Here is a 14,316-nt window from a genome sequence, read left to right as displayed (position 1 = left end):
CATCGGATAATATTTAAAGGTAGAAAAACGTTTTCTCTTTTTGCATAGGCGAATAACCGGTAGACGTTCCTTTTAATACTCGTATTACGCGCACTTCGCAATGTAAAGTCACTAGTGTAATTAGATAATCTTGGTTAAAATATTTCTATTTGTAATCAATTTAAAATCATATAATAAGGTAGCATTAATTCCAGAGAAATTGGAAAGTAATACGCGTCGTTTTTATGGGCATGTTATGAAGGAAGAAGAATAACGTTGTATGAAATACAAGATATGTGAATAGAGAAGAAGTAAGAGAAGGCGTAAAGATTGATGGCTAAAACGAATGTAAAACATCAGATAAGGACGGGGATATGTGGAGGAGAGTGACATGCTGTACGGACCCACATAGCTTAGGATGTTGTACACTGTTATTGATATAATAACACAAATATTTGCCCGCACTGGGAATCTAACCCAGGACCTGCACATAGTACTATTTTGGTATATTCTAATTAATATCCTCCTAATATTAGAAATGCGATAGTTTGTGAGCATGTGTGTGTGTATGTAAGTTTGTTACTCTTTTTCGCAAAATCTACTAGATTGTTATGAAATTTGGTACACGGGTGGAATATAACCTGAAATAGCCTATGGGGTACGAACGTGATATGTCTTTTGCCATGAATATAAGATAAAAAATAGAAGATACCGAAATACAAAAGTGGATAAATTTTTTTATGGGTATTTTTCTTTGTATGGTAAAGCCCGTCTTTGCACCAAATTCCAAGCCACCAGATCACCTGTGTTTTAATGATAGAGTGAGTCAGAATTAACATTTTCTCAAGGATAACTAAGTATAGTGCCTTGATTTCGATACAAATTTTTTATATCATGATTCAAAAATGTTATTTCAACATTTTAACAAAGTGTAGAAAAAAGTAGGAAAGCGGATCCTGGGCTTCGACGCTTTGTGACTGAAGAAGGACTAGCAACACGCTCAAATGAAAGGAGCGAAAAAAATCTTTAAAATTTGTGAACCTGTATAACATTTTCGTGACTTAGAGCCTGAATTGTGGAAGCACAAACGGAGGTCTTTGCCCAGCAGTGGGACACGAAATAGTCTAGAAAAAAAATACAATATTTAAAACTTATAGTGAGTTTTATAACTTTAAACGACGTATAATTTCGGATATTTACAAATAGCTATCTCATTTCCAGTATTGACCGGGCGTTAAAACCATAATGAAATGTCAAAGTTCACAAAAAACCTTTATAAAACCACGGCTTTTCCGACTCCTTAATAAGAAAACTAAGTTGTGTTTACCACTTAAATAACTTTTCATACAGCAATTTGCACCGTAAGTATTATAAAATAAGGTGCATAAGTTATTTTTATTGTATTTCCAACTGCAAATAAGAAGGTGTTGACGCGTTGAAATCTTTTAAATGAATCACTCAGATTCATACAATTTAATCGACAGAATTGAGGTGTACATACAAATTGTTTACATAAATAACTTGGATTAAGGTTAACAGGTCGATAATGAGTGCATTCAAACGAAGACGATAAGATTTCGTTCCCACGAGTGTTAAAAAGTTGTCGACGTCGGCATTTTTAAAACGCTTTCGACATTACATTCGATTAAAACAGCCGCCCGCTCTTATAATTTGATTATACTAAAAAATGCGCGTTATGAAAGCGCTGATACATAAAATATACTAATATATATTACACTGCGACATTTTTTAGAAGTGCGTCGAAAAAGCGCTCGTGCGGACGAGGTAATATTTTGATTGGGTCATTGACCAAGCCGGTCTCAAGGCATTGATTTCTGATTTTGGTAATTTTTTAAATATTGAAGCGGGTTGTAATAAAAAGTTCTATGAATTTCCTTGTTGTACTTCTTCACCTTTAGTGGGAATTTCGGGAAATATAATAAAAATAATGCAATTTTTTCAATGGCGGGAAAACTTACTAACATACTCACTTCTCTACCCAAAGGAGGAGATTGCGTATATAATAAGTCCACCTTTGATATATAATTATTAATTTGTATTTTTTAAGATCACTTATAATAATATTATATGGATCTATAATGTAAAAAGTCAACTATTGAATTCAAAGGTTTGAATACAAATTGACATAAATATCGGTGAAACTATCCTGACACGAGCGTTATTTAAGATGTTTTACTATACTACAAATAATTTGAATTTGTTGAACTGACATATCAAGCTATTTAAAGATACGAATATGAATATATATCTGACTAGCATTCGCGTTTCCACAATTACCTCGGCATAGGTAATTTGTTCATGAAAATCGCCAGTTTTCTATATTTTTTACCACCACCTGCGCCAGGCGACTCAGCTATACTACCATAATGTAAACACTTGTCACAAAAGCAACAAAAAACTGACGGAACTACCGGTTTTTTTCTTAGGTTTTTCTCGAGGAAAACTAATTCTGTTACCGTCCACTCACCGCCAGATGGCGAGCGCGGAGGCCGATTCTATCATATAAACAGTGGCGCGCGCGGCGCTCAGCATTGCCCGACCAACCGTTGCGCGTACGCACGTAATCTCGCTCTCTCGGTCCACACCGCGGCACGCGCACGAACTATTGTGATCTCTGTGCTTAAACATGGATATTCTCACCCTGGACCCCACTGGACTCTACTAAACATGGATGTCTTCACCCTAGACCCAACCGGCCAGTACTAACCATGTCATCTGCATCAATTCATTATGAACTCAGTACTCGATCCTACCGGGCAATATTGACTCCCAACATGGTCGGACTAGACCCCACAGAAATCTATTAAAACCCCATCTTCGATGAGACAAGATGTGTTGCGGAAGACGAAGGATTTTAACAGGCACCCGACCAGAAGAAACGTCGTCCTGCAGGAAGAGAAGGTTTACGAGAAACCGTCCGTCGACTGATCAATAACAACTCATTGCAACTGTAAATAGTATGAATAATACGGAGGGGGACGCACCTACAAGGTCATTGGATGGAAATCAGCTGACTCGCGCGCCGCGGGCATTCCGGAAACAAACACCTATAGAAAATCTACGGGGAAAATTATGCGGTTCAACGCACATTGAAGATTCTAAATTCAAATTTAATGTAAGTATTTTTATGTCTATATGTTTTTTGTTTTCTATTGGTTGTCAATTTAAAAAACGAATGTTTTTCAGTCATTTGGTTTTTAGTTAGACATATTTTTTTTTAATTATTTGTCAAGTCATAGAGTAAGCATATTTGGTAGTCAGCCATCGAACGGATGAAACAAAGAGCGAAATGGACAGATGTCGCCGTGGCGGACACCGGGGCTGCTCGCTGCATATTAAGAGTTTGTTGCACAGTAATCCTTCCTTTTCTTCAAGCGCCATATTCGGACACCAAAATTATGAACGAAAAATTTTAAAATTCAGTAACTTTGTTATTTAAATACATGTTTTTTGTAATTGTTCAATACATTTAGCTTAGTGATAAGGCACTGATATTCGATTTTCCATTGGAATTTCGGGCAATATCGCGATTTTTATGGCACCGACCGCGAGTTCATTGACCGGACATATTTTATTTCATCGCGCGCTTCCATGTACACACACAATGACTGCACACCCACACTCCCAGGGGCACACACACACAAATAGAGAAGATCTCCGCATGTTTGCGTCCATATTCGCGTAAACACAAGTATGCTCGTCTGCATTGCAATGCAGTCGTTAAATTCGGCATCGTAATTAATTACCTTTATTATGTGTCACAACCAATACCAATACTTCCTTCATAAACTACTTGCATGTTATTACGAGTAACAATATTTATTTAAATTAGGTACCATAAACAGATCATTTAATAAATCATTTAGTATACTTTTTTATGAGTTCAAGAATAGAATCTTAGGCCACTTGTACAGCATGACTGTTGAGATAGGTATTTTATAATCGGCACACGCTCTTCTCTCATATCATAATAACATCTCAAGATTAACAAGCGCGTAATATGCCAGTATTTGCCGAATTATTTCAGTTCAACAACCGGGCGAACGCCCGATCGGGAGTTCAAAATAGACGCGGGCACGATCCACGGCGCTCCTCGACGACATCCACATCAAAAATATTTGTCATTAAATTAACAAACGAGTTAGATGTTTTCGGATTAAACTCGACATAAGATTACGTAATGTTCGGTATTTGAGTCCATTTTCGCATTATGCACGCACTTCAAATTAAGAACACAGCGACAACATTTTGAAATTAAAAAATTTGGAACGTGTTTTATTTTTATTTTATAGCGCGAATGTGTTGCAACAACGGCCAGTCGGCTGCACTTTTTTGGGGCGCACCGCGCAGATTATCAATTAACGTAGGTACAATATACTGGCTTGGCCACGTGATAGTTAATTTCTTGAGTGGCGATGTGCGATTGAGTAATATATTTTGCGATGAACCTCCTTGACCCCGCGAGTTGCGGGTGCTGCAATGTGGCCTGTTTTTGGCATTGCGTCATCATAGGTCACTAGCTCCCTGGCCATATTTTTTGCTCATAAAGTTATGCCTCGCACGTTGGGTTCTTCCTTTGTTAGTCCATTTAAACTCATGCCAGCAGTTTTGGTACCTTTATATGGGAGAGAGGAGTCGTTTTGTAACTTAATGCTGCGTAATTTGTAGTGATAAAACCTAATACTTTTTAGGAAATTGCAACACTAAATTGAAGTAATATGGTAGTAATGACATATTAAAATTAAACAAAACAAAATTATGTAACAAGTGCCTATTGCTGCACTACTATAAGATATTCATGTAGCAATAGTTTGTGACTCTGAATTTTAAGGTTAAACATACGAAACCCTTATAAAATATCCCTACAATTTAGATATTTCTCTTCACTCTAAATAAAAAGGTACCTATTAATTTTCACTGTAAATGACAAGCCATTTACCGTGAAGAAAACGTTTAAAAAGTAAAAAGTTTTAAAGGCGATATGACTAACTAAGCTATTTGCCCGAACACCAATCTATAACCACTCAACACTACATAATCCTCGATAACCGCTGCAAACTACTAATCGTGACTATAAAACCGTCAATAAGGACCAAGATCAAGTGGTCTGTGTATGTAATATTTTTTTTAAACAACCCGCGAATTGAAGTTAAAAATGTGCATTTTTTGCGATGCAAAATACTGCATGTCGTATGACAAAGGTGCGCAAGGTCGGGCAGCTGTGGGTCTAATTAAAGGTTTTATGTTTAAATAATTAACTTGCCGCAGACCATAGACAAGCAGGTGTCTGTGTATTTATGCAAGAATAAAATCATTATATACTGGCATACCAAATTACAAACATTTATAATAAGCGAGCGCAGTGCCTTATTGCACTTTAGCACGACACATGAAATTGTCAGCTAAAATTTTAATTGTTAGTTACACAATTCGGAAGGATATGACCGTGTTTATCGTGATGTGTAATGATTTTTTATTGGCGTTTACTCTCACCAATGGTCCTCCCTCCTTCTAACCAGAGGTTACAAAATGTTGGTAGTACACACTACATTCATTTACAATATTGACGTCAGCGCATGTTTTGTGAATGACAATGACAATCCTATACACTAATTTCAGAAAAAAATCTAAATCTATAAATCATTATAATTATGTGCAGCATTTTGTTAATAATTTAAATACTTTTTATCAGAAAAGATACCTAGTTTTGTTTTAATACAACATCCTCAAATAATAAGTTTTTTTTATAAAAATGTAATTTTTGACACAAGCGTTTAGTGTTGTCAATAAAAAAAATACAAAAAACATGTCCGTGCATTAACCATTGAAAAGTTTCCGTGTCTATAAGAACTACTAATAGAAATAAAAATATAAGTATTGTCTCTGGTAAGTAAGGACTATAAAGGATGAGGCGTCAAAGTAATACATTAATAAAGAAATGAGAACTTCACAGGCACTTTTATTTTAATTTTACTTACATATTTCTCAAAGATACAAACTACTAAAAGTCATCGGTTAAAAACTAAACAATCAAAAGAATCATCCAAAATCCAAAACAATCGAGGAGTCAACAAACCATAGCAAAAACTGGTTTTTCTATTTTGTTTGAACACAAATTTGAACAAATACAAAATGTCTGCCACGCCAGCTAGTTTAGTTTTAATTTATTAGGATCTTATGGAACGAAGTTACATTATTTCTCTTGTATTGCCAATGGGAATTTTATTCATATTTTTCTGTTGGATATTAGTTAAGGCTATAAATATTACAATCTATATGTATTATGTTGCCATAAAATACAACTAAACTTGAATTAAATAGATTTATTCAATGAAGATATGTGTAAACATGTGTTTATAAATTCACAAAAGCATTTACACATAGCAATACAAAAGAAATGTAAATATATTAATATGAACAAGTTACACGGATTGAGTAAGTTCGAGACTTGTGTTATAGGATACTAACTCAACGATAATATAATACGTCAAAACTTTTATTTTTGTCAATTTCTTTGTTTTCATAATTAAATGCGAAACTCGCATGTTACGTAAACTAAGAAATTAAATTCTATTTTTGTATGCATATTGATTCTTTGCAATAAAAATATTTTGTCTATGTTTAGAATCACAACAGCGAGCTTTTCAATTTATACTATACTTCGAGGCTCTACCTCTACGCAATCCATCCGTGACGTAAGCCCTAGCTTTCCCGTATTGACCTTTACGGCTACATTGACTTGCTAATTACATGATGTCCACAAAGATATTAAGGGATATTATTTTTAAATTGTAATTTACTTTGTTTCCCACAGATATAAAAAATAATTCAATATGATTCTAAAAAGTACCTGAATAGATTCGAGAAATGAATTGGCTACAATTAGCCAATGAATCTTTGAAATTTATGTAATCTTAATTTTCTAATTAAAACTAAAAATGAAGTGGGCACATCGTGATTAACATTATTTAAGATAAGTACCAGTAGGTACTTATTACATAAAACTGGCTAAACAATAAAATTTACTACAATTTAATAATACATAGGTATTACTATCCAAATAAAAACGTCAAAATAGACGAAGTGAACTACGATTGCGTATGAACTGAACCCCATGAATGCCATGCATTTAATAACTCGCGTAGATATTTGTCCCCTGATACAGAAATTTCGTAATCAATACGTCCGCAACATAGCCAGGCAAAGTTTTCATAATTTTCAGGCTCGAAATTCAACAGTTACACAACACTTATGTAACGACTGACTATGTTAAACGGTATTGGCATTGAATGGCTGACGTGAATGTAAATTTTAAAATAACCTATGGTTCTGAACTCCACTTTTCAATGCATGCCAGTTTTCCATCGAAATGTGGCGTGTCCGACCTAGAATAGGGCTCCATATCCTCTAGTGGAAGTCGTACAAGGCGACAAAGGGACACACAGCCTACGCCACGACCACTGCTCAGAAGAAACTCATTTATAGTATTGGTAGTGGATTTATCATCGATAAAAAATCGATCGATTGTTTTGTCATATCATAACTCATAAATATTAAGTCTAGACATCCTTTCACATCCCTAAAGGCTAAGGCGATCAACAAAAGGTCTTAGTGGGTCATGCGCCGGCGCAGCCTTGCCTGCACTCAAGTTTAGTTACTTGCATCACTGCTTGCATAACCTGCAAGTTGCCAGTAACATCCGCGTTTGCTTGGTTTTAGACGTTATTCGTTTTTTTTTTCAACGCAACGTTGAAAAATAGCAAGAGTAGTCGTGTTTTGCGAAAGTTTTTAGGTTTTTAGGTTTTCAAACTAAATTTATTGTGGTTTATCAAATTAATTGCTTGTGATAAGAATTTAACTGAGGGGTAATTTTTTGCCATTCAGTTAAATTAGTTCATCTTTGGGTATCTTACTGTCCTTTTATATGGCGAAGTGTAACACTTTCCAAGTTGACTAAATTATTTATAATGTTTTGCACAAATATACAATAATATTCCAAAAGAATTGAAAAGCTGTAAAACTTTGACTTTATTTAAAATAGATTTCAACCCACAAGTATATAACGTATTACAAAAAATTCACTATTCGATTGTGGCATTTAATTTTGTATATTAAAGAGAGTGTAAATTGTCAACTGTCCGTTTAGTTTTTAAATATAGAACTTCAAATATATAATATTCAAATTACGATCAACTAGCATTGTAAAAACAACCAGAATTATTTAAAAAATCGAAGGAATTAATGTCAAAACACTGGCCCTTGTGTCAATTATGAAAAAAAAAACACGTTTATTGCCTGTCATTCCACACGTAACTGCACACTGGTTGCACTTCCCCCTTTCTATTGATACCTTAGAGTGACTTCAAATAGAACGCTCGTATGTTCCCCATTAAAATTACATATGCGAGAAGTCATATTAATTTTAAATTTTATTAAATTCCTTATTTTCATCGTAGTATTTCTAAATTGATGATACCATATCATATACCATATCATATACCATATCATATATACTATATAGAATTTATTTTATAATCAGCTTCAAAATCTAAAGTCAAAACAAGACTTACGATTTGACTTAAATTTTGTTTTACTAAATTAATAAAACCTCATCACGCCCGCTCTTGTAAACATTGTAACTCTATGATTTATACGTGCCCGTAGTGTTCGCATTGTTTCATAAAGAGAGCTAATTATAATATGATTACGACAAAAGTATAATTTACATAGAGAGTTTATTGTATAAGTGAAGGAAATGCATGTATCAACCGAACCTAACTATCGGCCCTACTTATAAATTACAATACTAAACTATACGTAATTGAAGCTTAAGTATTATTACTTGTTGTAAAATATAATATTATGTAATCTAAAAATATCCTTAGGTCTCTACAGTCAAGTGTTTAGTTAATAACCCATTATGTAAAGGATAAAGTGAAACTTTATCGAGTCTACAAAGACAAGTCTCTATGTAGAGACTTTTAAAAACCTGTCTATGGTAGAGTTCGTAAGATATTTTGAAAGGATCATCGACAATTTTCGTCTACCGCCATCGTCATCGAGTCATTGACATTGGTGCACCAAAAGTCAGGCTACCAGGGAACTATGGCCAGTCGGATATGTTTGCAATGGGTGAATGCTGCGAATACTGAACGCTTGGAAATTTATGCCTTTGCTCAAATTAACTGTGCGTGAACAATAGAAATTGAAGAGTATGAACATGCATTAATTACAATAAAAAACATTATTATTGACCTTAGCTAGCTCAGCTATAACCTAAATGAAAACTAAATATCTAGCACTTATTAATATTGACAAACATCAAAACGTTTTTATCCAAATGCGTCCAGTCGTCACGCCTTGATAAACAAATAGATAACAAAGTCGATAACGCGCACAGCACACACAAAAAAACACAACACGTGCGCTATGCCAATGCCAACTCCACGACGATTCTGGTCTCCTAGTAACCGAAACATAGAAACAGCTCACGAACAAATCTGAAACACAACATTGACGCAACTTTCACGTGTGGAAAATATACACAACGAATGCATACACAGCGCATGCTCCTATTTAGAAACGTCTGTATTTGGAAGGCTCTAGTGTGGTGAGAAAATTTCCTCGTACACATACATACACACGTACTAAGTGGCAGTATCTCATAGACGGAACGCGTGTTAATAGCAAACTTGTGTTTCGTTTCCGCAAAGGCACTTCTGAGAGGCGAACACGGCCCCGTGTGAACAAGAGAGCATCAACCTTACGAATTAGAAAAAAGTTGCTTTACGCCAGTTGCGATGCTGCGGGGCAATGTTTGTATCAAATTGTTCTCAAATTATCAATATATTAAACCATATTTAACAACAACAATTATAAACTTAATAAAATAATTCATGAGATTAATTTACTTATAACACAAGGTCGATGGTAATGGTGAAAAAATGCGTCAAAAAATTATCGAGATGTGAGTTTGTGACGCTTCACCACGCGCTTACGCACACATCCATATCACGGACACACAATCTGTGTAAACCACAACATTGAAACGACTACGTCACTTGGAAGTCTCTCGCAATCTCTGCGAGCCTAGTACCACGTCTCCCCGTAATAAGCTGAAGATAACTCGCTTTTCTTGATCTTACAATAAATAAATATCACTTCCGCGTATTTCGTCTTTAGTCTATGATAGATAACTTAGTATTTGAAATTATGGAGATTATAATTACTTACCATTACAGTTTGTTATAGATCTAGGTATGTTTAACCAAGCTTTTTATTTTAACCACCGAACCAAAAAGTATGTAACCATTAAAATGTGAAGAATTCTAAATATCTAAGGATCATTAAAACCATACAATAAAGAAGAGAAAAAATTCTAATAAACGTTAGTCGATTAAACGAACATCAAGCTTCCACCGACACCAAGTGTTCAGAACCGATTAGAAGACTCGCAAACACTCTTAACTCTTCGTAATTTTTGCTCGCCTAGTACTAAGTGTTCTAGTTGACGATCCGAGCAATCACAGATGCCGATGAAACAGGTATCAGGAAACTTTAATCGGTATTTCAATCGAAACGCTTATCGATGTTTTGCATTATCGCGTGTATTCGTATTATTTCAAAAACAAAACTAGACTGTGTAACATTTTAAATTTTAAAAATAGAATTGGTACAAGTGGCGCCATCTGTTATCGACTGGCCGGAATCGAAAAAAATAAAACTCGGATAACGAGTACTGGCAATTTCGCATTCATTTTGAAGGATTATTTAAGGCAATGTGTCGCTAGGTTTAATTGAACAATGACAGGTGTATGGAGGCTGGTATGTCCAAGGATGACCGGTAGGGGCGGGTGCACACTGGGCCAAGCGGCAGCGGGAAACATCGTCTAGTTTTTTGCCTTAGGACATTGGAGATACAGCACATCTATTATAATTAGTGTCTTTATCGGAAGATTATAATTGGATGTGAGCGCGATGGATCGATATCCTTTGTTTTATTATTATCCTTTGTTATGTTTTCAATTTCACATAGCCTATGAAATGAGAAAAATGTGCGCCTATCTTAATATAGGCAGGCTTCAGAATAATACATTTAATAATTTTAGTTCCACGGTTACTGTAATTATTATGGGTATTTATCTCAATAATGTGTACTTGTGTAATTTTTCTTCTTCTCAGCAATATTTAACGCAGAAGTTAGTTATAAAATTCACAATATTGTGAGCCAATCTAATTAGGTACAATACATGATGCCCAGGGCTTTACTCCCGTGGAAATTTTGAGATAAAATAAACAAAAATACAAAGCAAAACAAAAAATAAAAAGAGATAAGATAAACTAACAAATTCTTACCTCTTTATAATAATAGTATAGATTACTGAATTACCTGGATATATATATCTATACTTCTATACTATTATTATAAAGAGCGTTTATGAGTTTGTATGTAATCTCCAAAAATACCTAACCGATTTCTTAAATTCTGTCACCATTATAAAGGTACATTATTCAAGATTGCTATAGGCTATATATTCTCTCTTATTCCTATGGGAGCAAAGCCCCGGGCAACATCTAGTACGTCATAAAGATAAAAACTTAATTCAATAAATGAACCAACCTTATCTGTACTGTATACCTGCTTGTGCAAATTTGAATCAAGTCACCCACAAATACTTCGTGAATACTTATTGCAACAATGTCGGCTTCTTTGACAATTGGACAATGAGGATTTCCCATAAAAAGTGGAAACAAAAAACGACCACCTTAGAACAAACTATACCACTAATAGAATTCTGTTCAGCGATTCCAAGGTCGCAAAACTAAATTTTTTTGCATACATTTTTTAACTATTTTTGTGCAAAAAGCCTGTTTCCTATATTTTTTTGTTTGCGCAAGATAAATTTTTAGTGGTGCGCATCTTTTTGTCATTGTTTCTTAGGCTGTAATGTGCGGGTCGTTGTAATGGTGGACCTACAAAATGGGCTGCTATTATTTTTTAATTTTATAAAAAAAATCCTTGTTTGTGGCCATTAATGCGCGTCAATGTAATTGTCGGGTGGTGTATGTTTTTACACCTATAAATGGATGGTATTAAACGTTTGTACTCGAGCAGTTTTTACTTGTTACACAATTATAAAAATCATTTTATGCGTTCTTCAGATTTCTAAGTAATTGCTCCCCTTGATTGTTCTACAATTATAGATAAATAAATGTGTGTAGAAGTGACTTTTGCTACTCGATTTATTAAAAAAATATATAATAAGTCAATTGCCATTTATATCAACAATTACACTATTTGTTGCATACAAAAATTCGATTATTAAAAAACTAACTGGCCATAAATCGTGTGTGTTCTTGGTTACAAATTTAAAAATATAAACAAAAAGAAATGTGTGTTGACCACTGGCCACCTGACGGCATCTGTCTTGGCTTGGCAGACATTGCCCATTGAAAAACCAGTCAGGTTCACTTGGTATTATCTTACATCAGACATTATTTGAAGCAATATGCATGTAAAAACACTAATTTTAACGCACGCTGATGAATTACGTGCAAACGTAGAAAATTATATGCAATACACTCCTGATATGTTTTAGCTCGACTTTTAAACATGTGTATTTCAATGAGAACGTATATTAAAATAAATGGCACATTTTGCTTATTGTTCATTTTGGTATTTGAACATTTTGAGTGTGGTGTTTATTTTTCTGTACATTATATGCTCTGAAGCTCTGAGCTCTGCTCTGAGCAATTATGATGATGAGCAATAAAATGATTATTAAAAAATAAAATTATTTATTTATGAATTAAATTCCCACGTACCAAGTGTCATTCATTTCAGCAATATACATTATTTTGTCTCCTTTTTTCCTAATTGTATCTTTCTTTTTTACAGATATGGCCAGGATACAGGACTTCTGCTTCACTCGCGTCGCCATTTCTCATCTCATTCAAACCCATCCCAGCCTTAGTCCCATACATTCATACAAAATACTCATTAGATTTAATATTAATGACTGATATCTCTTCGTAGTTACGCATATCCTTCGAGCATTTCGTATTTTTATTTAAATTATTTAAAATATAAAATTAAGATGTTTTGCTGATAGAAATATTGTTTCGAAATATTTGATTAAAAGAAAAAAAAACATTTTTATGTCAGTGAAGTAGCATCAAATAGATTTAAGAAATTCAATGACAAGCAAAAAGAGGCAATGGGTTTTTTGAACGGTTTTCTTTATATACAATGTAAATTATTTTGAGAAACCTTCAAAAATTTTCCGATTATACTATAAAAAAAATATTTACTTAAGTTAATTTAGTTTAGTGTCCAAGATTCCGGCAATGTATACGTAACTTCCAACATATTCGAGTTACCATATTTTTTTCTCAGCTTTTGTAAAATGTAAATAAGTTGCAACGCTTGTCCTTTCTTTTTTATTATTATGAATTATTTTAAAATTTGAATTATTATTATTTTTAAATCTATTTGTTTTATAAATTCAGTGTTGCCTAATTAAGACTGAAATGTTATTGGAAATTCCTTTTTAGCTCAAATTTCAATTTCTTTAGGCCCCAGAAAGGATCCCACCCTAGAATAAGTTTAGCTTTTGTAAGTAAATATGGCTTAATTATTAGGGGACAATAAAGATGTTTTATATTATTTATTGTTTATTTTATTCCTTACCGAAATAATATATACATACTACTTCAGATATACATCAGAACGTTATTCACTTAAAAAGGCATATTTATCCAGCTTCAATCACAGATTTTCAAATTTTTACACGAATGTCCAAAAATCTAGTGTTATGTTTTTAGTATTCATGTCTGTATATACCCAGACTTATTTCTAGAAATAAAGTATTTCGAAAACATTCATATAAGTAATTAAGTGATTATTCGCTCAAAAACGTAAAACAAAAACATAAGATATTGTGTAAAAGTTTACATAATAACAGGTGAAAATTTGTAATAATATTTTCATAGTTTTTATTTAAATTTGTTATGTATAGAAAGCTATACAAAATAAATATAAATTTAAAAAATATCACATTGGCATGTGTTAGTGACATTTTAATTTTCAAACAGCTTACTATATAGTGTGTTAATTGCTAACAGTGGTGTCAGATTTTGCTCAAGTCGCCTAAGGGCATTTGACAAGACTTTTACGACTAGTAGCAAATAATCGGATACACACTAAACTGAGAGAACTAAACTGTCAATAAGTAGGTATGGAGTTTCCCCACGATGTTTTCATTTACCAGAAACAAGAGGTGATATAAGAAAACTACTATATACGTGAGTCAGATT

General features: G+C 33.7%; 1 long non-coding RNA gene across 1 annotated transcript; it reads left to right on the top strand.

Moving 5' to 3' along the window:
- The first annotated feature begins 2,479 nt into the window (after nt 1–2,479).
- Nucleotides 2,480–13,666, top strand: LOC128680419 (uncharacterized). Its single transcript, XR_008405856.1, has 2 exons — nt 2,480–3,115; nt 12,899–13,666. It is a non-coding gene; the product is annotated as an uncharacterized LOC128680419 (long non-coding RNA).
- Nucleotides 13,667–14,316: the final 650 nt, after the last annotated feature.

The sequence above is a fragment of the Plodia interpunctella genome, chromosome 24 (assembly GCF_027563975.2).
Source record: "Plodia interpunctella isolate USDA-ARS_2022_Savannah chromosome 24, ilPloInte3.2, whole genome shotgun sequence".
Lineage (NCBI taxonomy): Eukaryota > Metazoa > Arthropoda > Insecta > Lepidoptera > Pyralidae > Plodia > Plodia interpunctella.
This window is presented reverse-complemented; position numbering and strand designations above follow the sequence as displayed.